At 59.2% G+C, this 17,111-nt stretch overlaps 1 protein-coding gene across 3 annotated transcripts in view; it reads left to right on the top strand.

Moving 5' to 3' along the window:
• The first annotated feature begins 641 nt into the window (after nucleotides 1–641).
• The window catches only part of CXXC5 (CXXC finger protein 5), a 34,956-nt gene continuing 18,486 nt past the window's right edge, over nucleotides 642–17,111 (top strand). The window contains exon 1 of one of the 3 annotated variants that reach the window (XM_043465343.1): nucleotides 642–1,174. The gene's annotated coding sequence lies outside the window, so the exon portion shown is untranslated. Of the gene's footprint in view, nucleotides 1,175–1,218; nucleotides 1,338–2,306; nucleotides 2,326–17,111 lie in introns of those variants that run through there. The other 2 variants (XM_043465344.1, XM_043465349.1) reach the window with 2 other exon arrangements.

Here is a 17,111-nt window from a genome sequence, read left to right as displayed (position 1 = left end):
AACTTCAGGACTCAGTGTTTTGGTTGGGGGCGGCGTAGCAAACAAAATGTCCTTTCTCGAATCAGTTTCTTCATCTGTGTAATGGGAACAGGGACGTCTGCCCCCTTTCTCCCTGGGAGAAATGGGCTCCCAGAGCCCAATGAGTATGGGAAAGCGCTCTGGGAAGAGTGGAATCTTTGAACACGCGTCTAGTTCCAAGAGTGCTCGGCTACGAGTACCCGGCCCCACGCGCACCTGAGCAGAGAGGCGCGGCCAAACCCTCCCTACTGGTCCTTGTAGCTTCGCGGCTGGCTGGCTAGAAGGGGCAGAGGGATGGCGGATTTCCCCGTAAGGTGCGTCTTCAAGCCCATGCACTCCTCACAGAACGCGTGAGGTCCTCTTATTTTTTGTAAAGTTGCGGGAAAAGAGGTTAAGACCGGGCGCGCTGGAGAGCTGAGCCTGGGCCGACCTCCTCAGAGCGCGGGGAGCTAGAGGCGCAGTGGCTGCGGCTCCGGCCTCAGAGCCTGCGGCGTCCAAGTGGCCAGAGCTGCGTCGGGAGGGAGGCGGAGGGAGGAGGGAGGGGAGCCGAGGTGGCGGCGGGAGGGGGGGGTGGGGTGAGTGGGGGGGAGAGGAGGAGGGAGCCTGGAGTCCGGTCCGGGTTTTGCCGGCAGCCCCCGGGCAGCGTTCAGAGCTCCTGCCCGGGCGGGCGCGCGGCGGCGGAGCCTGAGCGGGGATGTAGAGGCGGCAGCAGAGGCGGCGGCGAAAGCAGGCGCCCGAGCCGAGAGAGAAGAGCAGCCGAACCTTGTTCCCCGGAGCCGGGCCCCGCGTCCCAGCCCTGCCCAGCCCTGCGCCCAGCCATGCGCGCCGCCTGCTGAGTCCGGGCGCCTCACGCTGCGCCCTCAGCCAGCCGCTCCGCGCTACGCTCGGGGGTGATTAGTTGCTTTTTGTTGTTTTTTAATTTGGGCCGCGGGGAGGGGGAGGAGGGGCAGGTGCTGCAGGCTCCCCCCCCTCCCCGCCTCCGGCCAGCCGCGGCGGCGTGACTCCGGCTCCGGACCCGGGCACGGCGGGCGGCGCGGCTGGAGCGGAGCGCACCGCGGCGGCGGTGCCCAGAGCGGAGCGCAGCTCCCCGCCCCGCCCCTCCCCCTCGGCCTCGCGGCGGCGGCGGCAGTGGCGGCTTGGACGACTCTGAGAGCCGGTAGGTGTCGGGCCACGGCCCTCCCCCGACCCCCCCGGAGGCCGGCCCCCTCCCCTTCCCCGCCTACCTCCCTCTCCTCCCCCGGGGCCCGGTGCGCGGCCGGGGCCGGAGTTCGCTGCAAGTCTGCGGAAAGTTTGGCGGCGCGGGCTCCCCCGAAGTTCAGGTGCGGAGAGCCAGGGAAGGGAAAAGAGGGGTCCGTGTTTGGGTGTGGCGGGGGGCGCCCGTAATCGGAGCCTCGGAGCCCCGGGGGCTAGGAGCCCTAGCTCCGGTGATCGCTCAGTGGCCTCTTCTATACTCAAGCCTCCCCAAGCCGCAGTCAGCTCGGTCGCAGATCACTGAGTTCAGACAAAAAGAGGGGTTTTAGGGTCGGGGACGGAGGCTTGGGCGCCTTGGATTGGGGCCGGGGCTCTCCCTGCGGGGTACTGTCCCCTCCCCAAGTACTCGAGCTTGAGGGCACAGGGGCGGCGGGAGCCCGTGTCTTCACCTCTCGGCGCTGGGCTCGCGCTCCGTCTGCGGGGGCGGCTGATTGGAGATCTCCGGCGCGCACTCCCCCCCAACAGACCCCATTCGTAGTACTGTCTTTTGGGGGCATCACTCACTGCTCTTAATGCCCTGGACGACGCGCGGCTGGGTCTCCCCCTCCTTTTGGAGGGGGCGGTGGCCACTTCTACATTTCCCCTCAGGCTCCTCGCCCCCGCTGCCCGCGGGGTGTCTGGCGGGCAGATCAAGTTTGACCTTTTTTTTTTTTTCCGTCAAAGTATCACCCCCGACCACCACTGCTCCCCGCGGCCTCTCTCTCCCTTCCTCCCTAGCCTTAGGGAATCTTTCAGCCTGTCTCCCGAGCCCCGCGTGGCCAAGCAGCATGCAAAGCCAGGGAGGGAAAATGGGGGTGTTCTTCTAGCTGCGGAGCTGTGGGAGGCGGGTGTCCCAGCCGCTTGCTTCGCTGCTCTGGCCCCAAATTTACCCGTGAAGTTTGGCCCCGAGCCCCCCACCCCCACCCCCTTGCTTCCCCAGAGCGAGGGGCCGAACCGCCGCGAGAAGAATGTGTTAATTTTCTTGCTGGGGGAAGTTGTCCTCGCCCGTAATGGGCTGCTTTCCGGCGGGGAGCGCGGGGTGCGCCTGGCTTTGTTTATTTGTAGGATCCACAGAAAGTGAGTGACCCCGGTTTTTAAATGGGGGGCCGCCTCCCGGGACCTGTCAGAAGAGCTGAAGCGCCCAATGAGGGAGCAAAATCGCTTTTCGGTGCCCCCACCTCAGGAATCGGAAGGGGTGCGCGGAGTTGGGCTGGTGCCACGGGCTGCAAGGAGGAACCAGCAGATTTGGGGTTTCTGTAGGGACTCATCCGGGAAGACCTGCTCCCTGTTGTCTCTTGCGACGGGGGTCTGAAGGGTTGGTAACCGCGCCCTACATTGCCCCCTGGACCCTGGGTGGTCTGAGAGTCGCGTCTTCGGACAGAAGGGGCTGAAGCTGGGGGCGGGGGGTTCTGGCGAGCCAGCCTCTTGACCTCCGCCTTTCCCTGCGCCGCAGCCGCTGTTGCGACCGAGTCCGAGGTTTTGGGGTGGGCCGGCTCCCCCCCCCCCAGCCACCCCCGCCTCCCCGCGTTTGCGCAGGAAGCGCTGGGGAGGGGGCGTGTGCGTTCGTTCGGCCCTCGCCCCCGCCGGAGCCGCCCCGGGGCGGCCGGCAAACAGAGTCCCTTTCAAGTTTTCCGCTGGGGCCGCCTGGCGGGGGCTGCGTGCGCGGTCGCTGCGGACTTGTTTGGAGCGCTATTTGAACGCCCGGCGCCACCTCAGCTGCCCCGGCCCGCGGGGGCGGGAGGCGGGGGCCGGGGGAAGGCTCTCCATGCAAGTGAGAGCATTTCAATTAGACGGTTTTAGGGGGCGTGCTGGCCGAAGCTTGCCCTAACCCCCCTCCCGAAAGACCCCCCCCCAGCCCGTACCCTAGGTGCCTACCGTTTTAGGAAACCAGGGACTGAGACCCGAAGCCGCCTCCCAAACGCCTTTTTGAGAGCGATGCGGGGAGACTGAGGCCAGTGCTACCTACTACTGCGTAGTGTTGATTTAGCAGTTTCCCTGGATGAGACTCAAGCAAGAGCTGGCGGGGTCGGGGGGGGGGGGGCGGGTAGTGGCCCGCTCTGCAGCTGTCACCCCCTTCCCAGAACGGAAATTGTCCTCTCTCCTTGGGGAGGAGGGAGAGGGGGTGATTTTTGCCCAGGGAAGGAGTGGGAACAGCTGAGGGAGGTTGGCCTCTGAGTTCTCAGTCCTGGGGCCCTTGGTAGAAGCCCACCCCTCCCACACCCTCACCTCCAGTCCTGGCAGGAACCTGGGGCTCTCCCAGGGAAGCAAGAGCTAGCCTGGAGCCTCCCTCTCCCATGCCATCTCCCTTTCCAAGGTGGGGGCAGAGGTTCCTCTGCAGAAGATGGACCCTTGGCTGACTGGCTGTCTGTTGGCGCCTTATTTATGTGTGTATTTGGGCCCGGCTGTTTTCCCGGCTCAGCAGGTGACCCTGGCCGGGGCCTCCTATCTCTCCCCCGACAGAGCCTGTTGACTTACCCCTGGGCCAGCGGCCTCGTCTTTATCACGTGAGGCCTGGAATGTCCACCCGGCAGGGCTGGGCTGGGTGGGGGAAGGGAAGGGGAGGATTCTGCATCCAGGGCCCAGGCCAGATTAAGCCTGTGTTCTGTGGGTTCCTACTGTGACCCCCAACTCTTGCTGCCTCTTTTCAGCTTCTACCCATTTGGCAAATGAGAAGCTGAGGCTCATAAGATTGGGGGGGGGGGCAGGTTTCATCTGGATAAAGAAACAAGTCTATGGGAATTAAACACCCTGCTTTCTTTAGGACCTCACCTACTTATTCATGGGACAGTAGAATGAAGATTGGGGGGATCTCTCTGGGAGAGAGGGGTGTAGGCTGGGCCGAGGTCAGCTGACTTTCCAGGGTAAAGGATGGGGTGGAGGGATGCTGGGATGCTGATGAGCCAGACTCTGGCCTACTTTCTTAGATCCCCTGTCTTTTGGAGTGACCATGAAGTCAAAGCCAGCTCCCCAGCTTGGTGTTCTGAAGCATGTCTCAATTGGCCAAGGATGGGGCAGGGCTCACTTATCATTACTGTTGTTATTATTATTGCCCACTCTTTATTTGTGGTTCAGTTCTTCATTCATTGGCCCATTGTATATTTATTGAGCACCTACTATGTGTCAAGCCCCACCCTCTGGGCTTTTAGAAATGAATCATTGACTCTACCCCCCACCCCCCTAGAGGTAGGCCCAGGGCAGAAACTCCGCCCTGTTTACCTGCCCCCTGGGCCCCTGAAGGGAGCTTTCCCCTTTTTTATCTGAGGTTCTCTCTCTCTTACCCCGCCACCACCTGGTCCCATCCTAGCCTCTGTGTATGGTTGTAGGGTGTGTGTGTGTGTGTGTGTGTGTGAAATGCCCTTGATTAAGTGTATTAATAGTTAAACTCTCACTCATAGCTGAAACTCACCAGACCACAAAAAGCCTCCCCAGTTACTCACGCGCTACTGCCCAACAAGAATATCCCACTCAAGTTTTTTTTTTTGCTTTCTCTTACTTCCCCCTTTATTCCCCCCAACTTTGAGCCCACCTCCCAGGCTGCAGGCAATGAGAAAGGACTGCCCCCTCAAGGACCCAGGAATCTCCAACCATTCCACTTGCCCCCTAAAGCCGAAGGCAGTGTCAGCTGCTCAGTGAGGCTGTGTAGGTCTAGTCTGTTGGTATGGGATGTGGGAATCTGGGCAGTGTGTGGGCTAATGACTCAAGATGGATATATCTGTGACTCTGTGTGTTGAATGTGTGTCTGTTTAATCTTGGGGTGTTGGGAGTCTAAGCCTGTGCATATTTGTGAATCAGGACATGTGTTTATGGATCTAAGAGTTGTGTCTGCATAGCACATATATACCTGTGTGCTGTGAGCCTGAGAGTCTATATCTGAAAGTTGGGTCTGTCTCTGTAAATCTAGGAATGTGTATATTCTGAGTTGTGTGGGCCTAGAATTTTGGAGAGGGTGTGTTCATGATTTGTGTATATCTGTGTGTTTCATAGACGCTTGTAAATTTGGGACTATATCACTCCTTGAGTGGTACTGAATTGGGAAAGAGTGTGACTCTGGGAGTGAGCATATCTGAGCTATGCTAACAGTGGTCTATGTCTTTGGTAGCTGGTGTCTGTGTTCCTTGCTCTTTCTGTATCTCTGTCTGCCCATCTGTTTTTCTGAGTCTCTCCCTCCCTGGTTGAGGCCCTGAGTCTGTGAACGTGTGTGGTGTTGAACCTCTCCCACCCAGTCCTTCTCCTCCCCTGCCCTCCCCAGCAGTAACTGGGCAGCCTCCCCGTCTGCCTGCCTGCTGGGAGTTTGGAAGCCATGGAGGGAGACAGGCTGGGGCCGGGGTGACAGCGCGTATCCACGGCAATGGCAGCCTGTGATTACAGGAATAAAAGGATTTTAAGGTCATGGGTGTATTTTTTTGTTTTGTTTTGTGTTTCTCCCCTCTTTGGTGGAGCCATCGGCAACAAAGGGCCATTGCTGTGTGTCTGCAGGTTGGGAGCCTGTCCCCATGCAAGTGAACATGGATCTGTGGGTCTTCCCTGAGAGCATGAACACATGTGTGTATATGCATGAGTGGAGCCTGTGAGAACGTGTGTTCCTCTCTGCCTGCTCCCCGTGAGAGAGTGCATAGGGCTGTTCCCTGGGGAAGAATTCTCAGGAAAACTTCTTGATTTGGGGTATTTCATGGAGCTGGAACCCTGCAATCCTGTGTGTGCTGAAGAGCGGTCTGGCCCCAATCTTTGCCTACCTGTCTCCCTCTCCCCACCCCACTGCCCATAGGGTGTCTCTGACCAGAGACTGGCTCAGCCCAGTCACCTGGGCCAGGCCACATCTCAGGGTGTCAGTGCCCCTGGCCCTGCTCCAGCCCCTGTAATTGCATTCTGCCGCCTAATCCCCCGCCAGCTCAATTAGATCGCAAATTCTTCTTCATTTCCTGCCTCTGATGCTGGCCTCCCTCTGGGCTCACAGGGCCTGGGAGGGAGGGAGGGGATCTTGCCCCCTCTTCCGCCTGTACTGGGGGCTCTGGAGGTGGGCTGTGATTAGTTCCTAGCACACCGGCCCTTGGGTGCTGGTTGCAGCCCTGGGGGCCAACAGGACAAGGCTTTGCTGACCCTTTATAGACCAGCCTCAGTAGGCTAGGGGGAGGGGCTTGTGTTATCTGGTACCTGGGCCCTAAGTAGACCAGGCAGATCACTCTGGTCAAGCCCCTAAACAGTGTCCTCACTGTGGGTCCCCACAGACTCTGCCCATCTCCTTGTTCCCAGAGGAGTTGCTGACCACCCCTTTGTCTAGCAGTTGTGACCTTGTTTTTGACCTTTTCCTGGTGGCTGTTTCAGGCACCAATAGGATCACTGAGCTCCCCCGCTACTGGGCCCTCCTAACTCCCAGCCTCGACCTCACCCAAACAGGTATATTTGACCACTGGCTCAGGAGTCAGACCTGGCTCCAAATCCTGGCCATGTCACTGCCAAGCTGGATATATGTATGACCTTTGGTCCATATATGTTCTGTGATCCTCAGTTTCCTTATCCCTAAAATGGGAGTGTAAGAGTGCCTGCCTCACAAGGCTATTTTCACACAGACACAGGGATGGCTGTGCAGTGCCCACCATCAGTGGCTAGCTAGCCCACAGTCAGCATTCAAAGTTGGCTTTTACGGTGATGAGGACTTCCTGTCCCCCAGTGAAAAGGAAGAAAAGAACACATGGTTCATGGTTAGCGTTTCTGTCTTTATTCTGCTAGTTGCCAGGTGTGTGACCTTGGGTACGTCACTCTGCCTGTCTGGGTTTCTCTTCCCCATCTGTGAGATGGGACCCACGATGGGCCTGACCTCACAGGATTACCTGCATGCTTGGCCCTAGCCCCCCCTGCAGGTTTTCAAGGTGTTACTTGTACTCTTATTTCTTTTCCTCACACCAAGCCTGGGGTGGGGTGGGGCTGGTGAAGACACAGGCTTGGGGACAGGGGGACTGGCCAAGGTCATGGGGTTGATGGTGGGGCCTGGGGCGGCGGGGGGGGGTGGGGGGCGGGTGGGAGGGCTGGGGGATGACCTGCTGGCTTGCTCGCCTGTTGACTGGCTGGCTCAGCTGAGCTGTGAGGCATGGCCTTCCCTCCCGCTGGTCTCTGTGGAAAGTGGTGGCGCGGCTGATTTTTTTTTTTTTTTTTCTGTGAAGGGGAAGCTGGATGTCTACCCCCTCCTTCCCCAGGAGGTGCCTGTGGCAGTGGCTGTGCTGACAGGCCTCCTGGCCTTCTGACTAGAGTGGCTGGCAGCTCTGGAGGGCCGGCTGCACACAGATCAGCCAGAGGGAAGAGAGAACCGCAGAGGTCCCCTGCCCTCACTAATCCCCCGGGCCCCTCCCACCCTCACCCGTCGTCCTCCTCCGTCCTCCGTCTGGATGGAAAGACAGAAGCAGCCATGGCAGGAGGAGAGCTGGGGGAGGCTGACTAGGCTCAGGAGGTGGTGGAGGGGGCCTGGGGACAGGGGGTGGTCTGCTTCAGGGTCCCTGTATCTCCCTGGCTAGTCTCCTTATTTCTATGACCTCTGTCACTCATTGGCCTAAGGTCTTTAATATTTCATGGCCTTTGGAACCAGCCCCCTGCCCCAGCCCACAGGCCCCCTTTGTCTGCCTGCTGCCCACCCTGGGGTATCCCTGTCACTGAATTGCTGAATTACTGACCTCGGGGCTGCCTGTGCACCGCCCCCCCAGCCCTGATACCATCTGTATCCCTCTTGACCTGCCCCCCCCACACACACCTCTGCCTGTCACAACTCGGTCTCTCCTGTGTGTCCTCTCCCCCTCTCTCACATCTCTGACTGTCCCTCTGCCCTTTCCCTCCATTTTTCTCTTTTGTTGGCCTCCTCCTCCTCCCCAGCAGGACAGAAACAGCGGCAACTGGTGCGCCTGGCTGCACCCCCCAACCCTGTCCACCCCTTCCTGCCCCCATCCCCCCAGCTGTGCTGGTCGGGAGAGCTGGTTTTATTTATTTTTCTGTTTGTTTGGGAAGAGGGCAGGGGCAGTTCTGGGCCCTGGCTGCTGCGCTCTGCCTAGAGCAGTGGGCAGGCGGGCCGCACTGGCCTCCCAGGAATGTGGCCGGGACGCCCCGCGCTATATTTACTTCCCTCCAGCTGCTGGCCCCAGCAGGGCAGAGCCAGGCCTGCCCGGTGGCCCCGGGGGAGCCCTGTGCCCACCCTCCCCTGTCCGGCAGACCCCACATGGCCCTTGGGCCCACTGTTCCCTCCCTTCACCGTGACCTCCCCTGACCTCCTCGGACTCGCCCGGTCTGCCAGCAGGAACGCTCATATGCCATGCCGGGACAGGCATGAAGTGCGGGCGCAGTGGCCTGATCCATGTGGGACTGCAAGCACCTGGCAGCCCCCACACCCCCACCTAGGGGCCCAGCCTAGGCCTGTAATCTGGTGGCCAGAACTATGCAAAGCATCTTTTCATGCCTCTCCCCACTGGCCCGGTCCTTGCTCTTGCCACAGTCCCCTCAGCTCTGCTGTGATCACTGGCCAGGGTCGGGTGGGCTAGGTTGGGAGGCCTGAGCCAGCGTCAGCAGTTGTGTTCCCTTCACTGCTGTCTCGCTTCCCATCTCCCCTGCTGGCCCTCCCAGCTTTCCTGTGTAGACATGTATTCACGTGCATGGTTAAAAGCTTGCACATACGTGTGCGGCAGGCACCCGTGAACGCATGTTGGAGTAGACCTTCCATGGAGGCAGGGCCATGCTTCTAACCATCGAGTCCCTTGATCATCAGATGCTAATGGGAGGTTACTGTTCTTGCTCCTTGCCAGGCTTGCAAGGGTATGTGGCAGTGATTCCTTCCTGTCCCCTCAGTGTCTGGCACCAGCTAAGTGTTTGAAGAGCTTTAGCTGCTGCTCTGATCACTCATTGTCTCCCAGTTATTACTATAATAATCATAGTAGGTCTTAACAATGCTGAAGACAACGGCTAACCCGTCCCAGGCCCTGACTGAGGGCAAGCACTGTGTGGACAGCTTTCTAGCCTTCGCTTTGTTCATTCCTCACTGTAGGCCAGTGATGTGGGTGCTGTTAGCTTCCCCATATACAGATGAGGAAACTGAGGCTGGAGCGTTTGGAACTTGCCACTCCAAGTGGGATTGGGTCCTGGTAGAGCCCTTGATTAGAGAAGGCAATGGCACCCCACTCCAGTACTCTTGCCTGGAAAATCCCATGGATGGAGGAGCCTGGTAGGCTGCAGTCCATGGGGTCGCTAAGGGTCACGACTGAGCGACCTCCCTTTCATTTTTCACTTTCATGCATTGGAGAAGGAAATGGGAGAAGGAAATGGCAACCCACTCCAGTATTCTTGCCTGGAGAATCCCAGGGACGGGGGAGCCTGGTGGGCTGCCATCTATGGGGTTGCACAGAGTCGGACCCAACTGAAGTGACTTAGCAGCAGCAGCAGCAGAGCCCTTGATGGGCCATGAACACCACAAGGACAGCCAGGGTTGGGCTGTGTGTGGCGATCCACACTGCCTAGCACACAACAGGCACTCCGTCAATGCCTGCGGGGTACAGGCCTTGCTCTCTTTCCTTCTTGAGCCCCCCAGACCCCTGGCAAGGGACCTGGCATTTGGTGGGAAGATGGGCTGATTGGCTAGTTGGGTGAATTAATGAATGAGCAGGTGATTGGCTGTGGAATTGAGTGCTCTCAAAGGAAACCAGGATGGGGGAGGTGTACTTACGTTGGTGAGGAGACTGGTCAGGGGAGACACACTGGTCCTGCAGAGGATTCTAGGAAGCAAGGTTGAGGGGCGGGACTGAGAGATGCATCCAGAGACCAGTAGGCTGCCAAGGCTGAGTCCTTGGGGCAGGTCATGTCGTCTTCTCTCCCCCAACCTCAGTTTTTCCATCTATCAAATGGGCTTGGGAACCTTGCCTCAGCTTAGCTGGCTGCCAGCTGGCCTGGGCTGGGGCTGGCCTGGGAGCCTGAGAGGTGAGGGACTGTAGTGGGAAGGAGGAAGCAGTGGGTGGTGAAGACTGGAAGATGAAGCGTGGAGCTTGGCTTGGAACCTGAGAAGCAGGGAGACCAGCCCTGACCTGACACCCCTCCTCCCTCTGAGCTCCAGGGTGGGGGCACAAGCTGACAAAGCCCTGCCTACCCGCTTGCACTCTGGCGAGGTCTGGGCCTCCTGACAGCTGCAGCATCCGTGGCTGTGTTTGCCACAAGGTGGTGGCCTGTCCTCTAGGACTAGACCAGCTTGATCCCCATAACCCCTGCCCTGCCCCACAGCCTCACGTCCAGTTCCTGGTGACCCTGATGGAAGAGCCCAGCTCCTTTCCTGCCTGACCTGCCTCCCCCAGAGCTCAATAGAAAATTGCTTAGCTGGGCCCCCAGCAGCAGGTAGGAGTGGACTTGGCCCCCTTTCTTCTGGCGGTGTCTGATCTCGGTGGCCTGGAATCTTAAGTCACAGGAGTCTAGAATCATAGAATGCTTGGAGCTGAGGGATTCTTGTCAGGATTCTTGTCATGTTGAGAGCCTAGAATCACAGAACCGTGGGCTTTCCTGCTGGAAGGAAGCATGAATGGTCATGTTTCAATCTTGTTCGATGCTAGGAACATTGAGAATCTGAGAGGAGGGGCTTCCCTGTGGTGCCCGCCAGTGACATGAAACCCAGTTCTGCCTCTGGTCTGCCCCTCTCTGGAAATAAATCACGCCAGCACGGGGAGTGGACTGTGTGGGCCCAGGCAGGCAGTGAGGGGACGCAGCTAGCCTACAGGCACGGGAGGGGTCCTCACGGCAGTGCCCGCCCGCCCGCTGCCCACGCTTCCCGAGGCACCAGTGTGAGGAGGAAATGCAGGCTGTTGCTTCCAGCGACAGCCGGCAGGGCCGGGCGGCTTCCCAGCTCCCCCTCTGATTCACGGCCGCCTGCAGCTCCCCCCTCCCCTGGGGGCCTCTGCAGCCCCATCTGTGCAATGGGGAGAGGAGGCTTCACCCCACAGTCTAGTCACAAAGACAGTACAGTTGCGGTTCTTTTAAAGCCCGCCCTTACACTTTGGGAGAGTTGGGCCAGTGGTCCTAAATAGTCAGCTGGGCATTTGGCCCCAGGGCACTGAGAAGTTCTGTGTGGTCACCCTGATGCCTGAGAAGCTTGGGAGGGCTGCATTGGTTCCTGAGGTAGAAAGTGTACCAGGTGGGAAATGATAGAGAAGGGCCCTGCCACCAGGGCCATTCTTCCCATTCAGGAGGAGCCTGGATGGGAGCTGGGCTTGCTCCTGATCTCAGTATACCCATCTGCAAAATGGAGCATGTCATTCCATGTGGCCATTCATTCATTGTCTGCTCTGTGCCTGGACATGTGCTGGGTACTGGGGATGCTGAGGCAAGTGGGAGGATGGTAGGGAGAGGAGGGGTATCCTTGGCGGTGGGGTGGGAGTATGATTTGGCTGAAGGGGTGACTCTGGGAGAAGGAATGAGGTTGGGGGGGAGCAGATAAGGGGCTGACTGGCGAGGCCAATGTCCAGCGGAAAATCCCAGCTGTTCTCAGGAAGTGTTTCCTCCACTGGTCCCCGGGGAGGGAGGCGAGGCAAGCAGGAAGGAGGAGAGTTGGGGGCAAACAAGGCCCCCAGCCAGTCTGATGGAGACGTCCCAGACCTGGCAGCTGAGCGGGTGTACCCCTCACACTGCAGGAGGGCTGGAACGCAGCCCCCCACGCTCCAGGGCTGGGCCTTTGGTGGGGGGCTGGGGCTCTCAGGAGGGGCCGGGCCGTAGTCCAGATTTCAAAGCCTTCCCCAGGGGCCTTGCGGTGCCCTCCGCCCTGTCCTGAGCTGCCGCCGCGGGGGTGGCAGATGCTGTTTCATCGGCTGAGACGAGTGGGAGGCCTCCGGAAGGTCCTCCTGGGAGGTTCCGGGGGGCAGCGGGGGCGTCGGCAGCTGCCGCCCAGCTAGGACTGGTTCACAGTGGCCTCCCAAGTCCCTCAGTTCCCCCAGGCCTGGGGATGGAGCACTGAGACTGATTCTTCCTGCCTTCACTCCCCCTACTGCCCACCAGGCTTCTTGGCTCTGGCCCCCCTCCCGTCCCTGGCTGTGTCTGCAGAGCCCCCCGGGGAAGGCAGGGGAGGAGGCGCAGCGGGCTCAGAACAGCGGGTGCCCGCGCAGCCAAGTATTTGCGCGAGCTGTCAGAGACAGACAGGCATGTAGGGAATTCGGTGTGTGTGGGGCTGGGGGAAGCAGCCGGGTGGGCAGGCAGGCAGGAGGGGGGAAGCTGGGGCTGCCTCCCCCGCCTGTTGAACCCTGCAGAGACCACCGTTCTCCCAGCCCAGGCCAGAAGGTGCATCCAGCACCTCCTTCCTGTCTGTACCAGTGCAGGGGACAAGAGGGACGGGGTGGGACCCTGGCTGATGACGGGGCTGACACTGGGGAAGGGGTGCCCTGCTGAAGGCCAGAGCCTGGGAGAGGCTGTCCGGTGGAGTGTGGAGCTGGGCAGGAATCCGGGTTGTGCCCAACTGTGGCCTCCAGGAAATAGCAGCTGTCATGCTCCCGCGTCTTCCCCCCTCCCCAAGCCTGGCACAACTTGTTTCCTGGCCAGGGTCTGGCTGGGGCAGATTGGAGGAGCCTGGTATTGCCCAGCCTGGGCAAGGAACAAGCAGGATGAAGGGGACCATGTTTATAAGCCTAAAGGTACTTGGGAATGCTGGGGAGAGCTTCTCCTGATATTCTTTTGCTGAAACAAAAGAATCATTTTGAAGGAGGGGATTTCAGCCCCTACCTCCCTGGACAAAGACCCCAATTTAGTCACCTGCGTCTTCTCTCCAAGAGGGCCTATTAGGCAGGTCAGGGCCTAGAGCTGAGTAATACTTGATATTTCATAACTGAGAGCCCAGAGAGAGGGATACACTGGCTTAGGGTCACACAGCGGGTTTTCCAGCCTTCTCCCTACCCTCATGTGGGTGGGGTCAATGGGAAGAGGTGAACATTGGGGGTTTGCTGGGGTGGGGGGCTATATTTAGTTTAGTCCTGCAGAGCCAGGGGGCCCCTGGGAGCAGCTGTTGGGGGGGGTGCAGACAGAGGCCTCGAGCTGCATTTAGTCTGGACAGAAATATCCTCCCCCCACCCACCCACCCACTGGCTGGGCGGCCAGGCTGCGGGCTTGTCCCCTGAGGGGCAGCTTGCCTGGGCCTGGCGGCCGGCGGGACAGGCAAGATGACCCGATAGGCTTTTCCCAGCTCAGGTTTCGATGAAACAGGAACCGGAGCCGTAGCCTGGGCTGTGGGGGCCAGGGCCGCCGGAGCTGGGGGGCCAGGACTGCCTCCCTCGTGCTCCCCCCTGCTCCCCACCATGCAGCCTTCCCTTCTCAGAGGCCTGGGGAAGCAGCAGGTTATTTATCAAGCAGCCTCCCTGCCGCGTCTGCCCGCGCCTGCCTCCCTCCCACCCCCCCAACCCCCAGCGCTGGCGGCCATGAGCCCAGCCGAGCAGGGTGAGCTGGGCGGGCTGGCGGCGGGATGAGCTCAGGAGACATGAGTCACCCCATCCCCAGCAGCCCCGCGAGGCCCTGCGGCCTGGCACGCAGCGCGTACTCACGCACATCCCACGCGGCACACCCAGGGGCACACGCTTGGGACAGACAGTCACTCAGCACACGACCCAGCACGCAGGGCTGACACTCACGGGCAGGGCCCAGTCACAGTCGTTGTGGACACTCTGAAAGCACACTCGCTGTCACACTCACAGCCCCAGCCTCTGGCAAACACACAACACATGCTGACACATACACGCAGACGAATGGACAAACACAGTCACACATGGACCCCATACACGACTCCAGTAAGGCGGTGTGGTATGTGTGCTCCATCCTGTCACAGGCTCGGGCCGTTGCTCTCCGGCCACAGCTCTCACCCAGATGGTGTGAAGAGTTGGGCCCGGAGCACTGACCCCACGGAGGCTGGTGCGCACACAGGCGCGCTCCCAGCAAGGTTGGGGCTCCATTCACTGAAAGGTGTGTGTGTAGGCTCACACAGAGGAGACCCATCCTTGGCCGTGTAGTCAGCTGAATTCTGCAGGGTGGGCACGGGAAGGGGGGTGTTTCCCCACCCCTGGGGAAGGAGGCCCCAGTCACGGGCATGGAAGTGTTAAACTCACTTGCCCTCCAGTATGGGGAACTCTAGCCCAGGCAGAGCCGGTTGGGGGTTGATGGGGAAGGGACACGGGGGAGCTCAGTAGAGGAAAGGCTGGAGAAGGAAAGCCATGGAGAATCGATTTTCCTGGGAGCGCCAAGTGTCCAGCTGCTCCCCCCACTCAGGGAGAGGGGTCCTTGAGAGATTGCGGGGTGCCACAGACTGGGGAGGAATGAGACTTCCTTGATCTAGTGGGCTGAGCGCCTCAGGAGTCTGTCAGCCCACCCTCCCTGGTCACCCTGGCCTCCTGTCTTGCAGCCAGCACCCTAAGACTCAGAATTCAGACTTCGACCCTGAGTTTTAGTCCCTGGCCTGAGTCCAAGGAAGGGCTCGGCTCCTGGGTTAGGGGGATGCCCTCAGGGAGCCTCTGTGCTTCTGCTGCCCACTGGGGCTGGCGCTTGCCTTCCCTGAGTGAGCAGAACTGGGGGCATAACCCATATTTCACACATGGAAAAAGGCATCCTTTTTCAGATGAAAGAATTGAGTCCAATGGGGATGGCTTCATTGGTCACGAAGGACTTTGGACACAGTCTCCTAACGCTCAGAGGGCAGCTCGTTCTGGGCCCACAGGATTGAGACAGCCTAGCAGAAGTGAAGAGGCAGGTGAACTCTGGCCGATGTTGGCTCCCACCTCCTGGCCACAGAGACTGGGGAGGAATGAGATTGGCCCCACTTTATGGCTCCCCCATAAAGGCCTGGACAGTGGTCGGGGAGAAGAGGGGACCAGGCAACCTGAAGAAGACAACCAGCAGTGACCATTCAGGAGAACTGAATGTCCCCTGAGCCATCAGCTCTAGAATTGGACAGGCCTGGGCTCCACACCAGATTTGGTCACTGCCTGCTGTGTAATCATGATCTGGTTTGCCAACCTCTCTGACCTCACTTTAGCCACCTGTAAAATGGGTATGACCCTTATCTCTGTCTTAAAACTGCAAGACCTGGTGTAGATGAAGTAGATGGTGGGGTGTGGTTCGCAACATGTCTCACTTGGATCTCCAGGTGAGTCCAGCCCTCCTCTCCACCTGTTTGCTCCACCAAAGCTGGCATTTTTTTGGGAGTGGTACCCCACACCAAAGACTCCTTAATTAGAATGTGGATTTAGCCTTCTCTAGGGCTGTTCTTAGATGAGAATGATGGAGTCTGGGATTGAGGAAGCTGAGCTTGGGGTCACTGGGAAGGGGATGGTTGGGAATGGATGGGACCCAGGACAGAGGAACCTGGAGTCCTTGGGTGCACACTCCTGGGGGCTTCACAGCATGGTTAGATACACAGAGAGCCAACCATCGTTCCCAGATTTTTTTTCTATCGCCTAACCTCCAACAGATAGCAAAGCCACAAGTTAGCCTCAGGCAGGGACTTCCAGGTGGCAAATGTGGCCTTCGCAGGGCAGTGAGGGGCTTGGAATACACCTATGGAAGGGCTGTTGGGACTGTGGGAGCTTGAAGAAGCGCGGACATGGAACAGGCCGGGCTTGGGTGGGGAGGGGGACAAGGAAATAGGAGGAAACATTGGCAAGAAGTAGAAGTGGGCTCTTCCTGTGGCCAGAAAAGCACAGCTGAGTGCTGCCCTCGCTGTAGCCCTCAGACCCCTTTCGTGTGCACAACTCCCGGGGTTCCTGCAGGTAAGAGGGCAGGACAGGGGATGCTCTACTTGAGGCTGGGGAAACTGAGACATTAAGGGATTGGCTCAGACTCAAACAGTGGCAGAACTGGGGCCACAGCTTGGGTTACCCAACATTCTTGGCTCGAGCAGTGCTTTCACTCATTCTGGTGTTGGCTGAGGATGACGGTAAAAATAACCACACAGCTCTCATTTATTGAGCACCTATGCCTGTTGGCTCCGCACTGAGAACCTCGCATTCATCCTGTCTAGGACGCTGGTGGGGGTAGGACTGTCATGGTGGGCATTTCACAGATCAGGGAGTGGACTCAGCAAGGTCAAGCCATTTGTCTGAGGTCTCCTAGCTTGAAGCTGCAGAGTGGGAGGGGAACCCTGGGTCCAAACCCCATGTAGACCTGTGCCTCAGGGGGGCTCCTACCCATCTCCCATAATTCACACGATGAAGAATATTCCTAGTTGGGCCAGCCCCCTCCCCACTTAGGCACTGCCCTATGACTCTTCTAGGGCCGTCTGTTATCTTGGACCCGAGAACCTTGGCACTGCTGATCCTGTAAGCCCAGGGAGGGTAAGCCCTGTTGCCCTTGGCTTCTGTGGAGACATGATTCACTGGGTGTCGGGTAGGAGTCAAGGCGTGGCCCAGGGAGCAGATTGAGTCTCCCTAGGGTTGCAGGGATCTTCTTGCAGACAAGTTCTGGGAAGGTCAATTGCTAGGCTCGTGAGAGCTGCTTAGGGGCCTGGTCAGCATCATACACCTCTCCCATCCCTACCCTCCCACCTCCCTGGGGACGCCTTTCTCCTCTCTGGGGAGCCTGGCAGGGAGAAGTTAAGAAAGTGCCCTTGAGCTGGAGCTATCCTTCTCTTCTGTACACAGGGGTGACAGTGACCACCCCACCCCGATCAGTGTACTGGTTAGCTAAAGAGAGGCCCTGGGGCAGGTCTCACTGAAGGTCACCGAGTTGGGTTTGTTTTGCTGGAAGTTGGTGCTGGCCTGAAATGGAGGGGCAGAAAGTCTGGGTTTGGGGCCCTGTGCCTTGTGGCGGCAAGTCACTTCCCCTTTCTGCTCTCAGTTTCTGCATCTCTGAAATGACTGAGAGTCTGCCGAGCACATGCTCTGAGACAGAGG

This window comes from Cervus canadensis, chromosome 4 (genome assembly GCF_019320065.1).
Source record: "Cervus canadensis isolate Bull #8, Minnesota chromosome 4, ASM1932006v1, whole genome shotgun sequence".
Lineage (NCBI taxonomy): Eukaryota > Metazoa > Chordata > Mammalia > Artiodactyla > Cervidae > Cervus > Cervus canadensis.
Note: the sequence above shows the minus strand (reverse complement) of the source record. Positions and strands in the feature narration are given on the sequence as shown.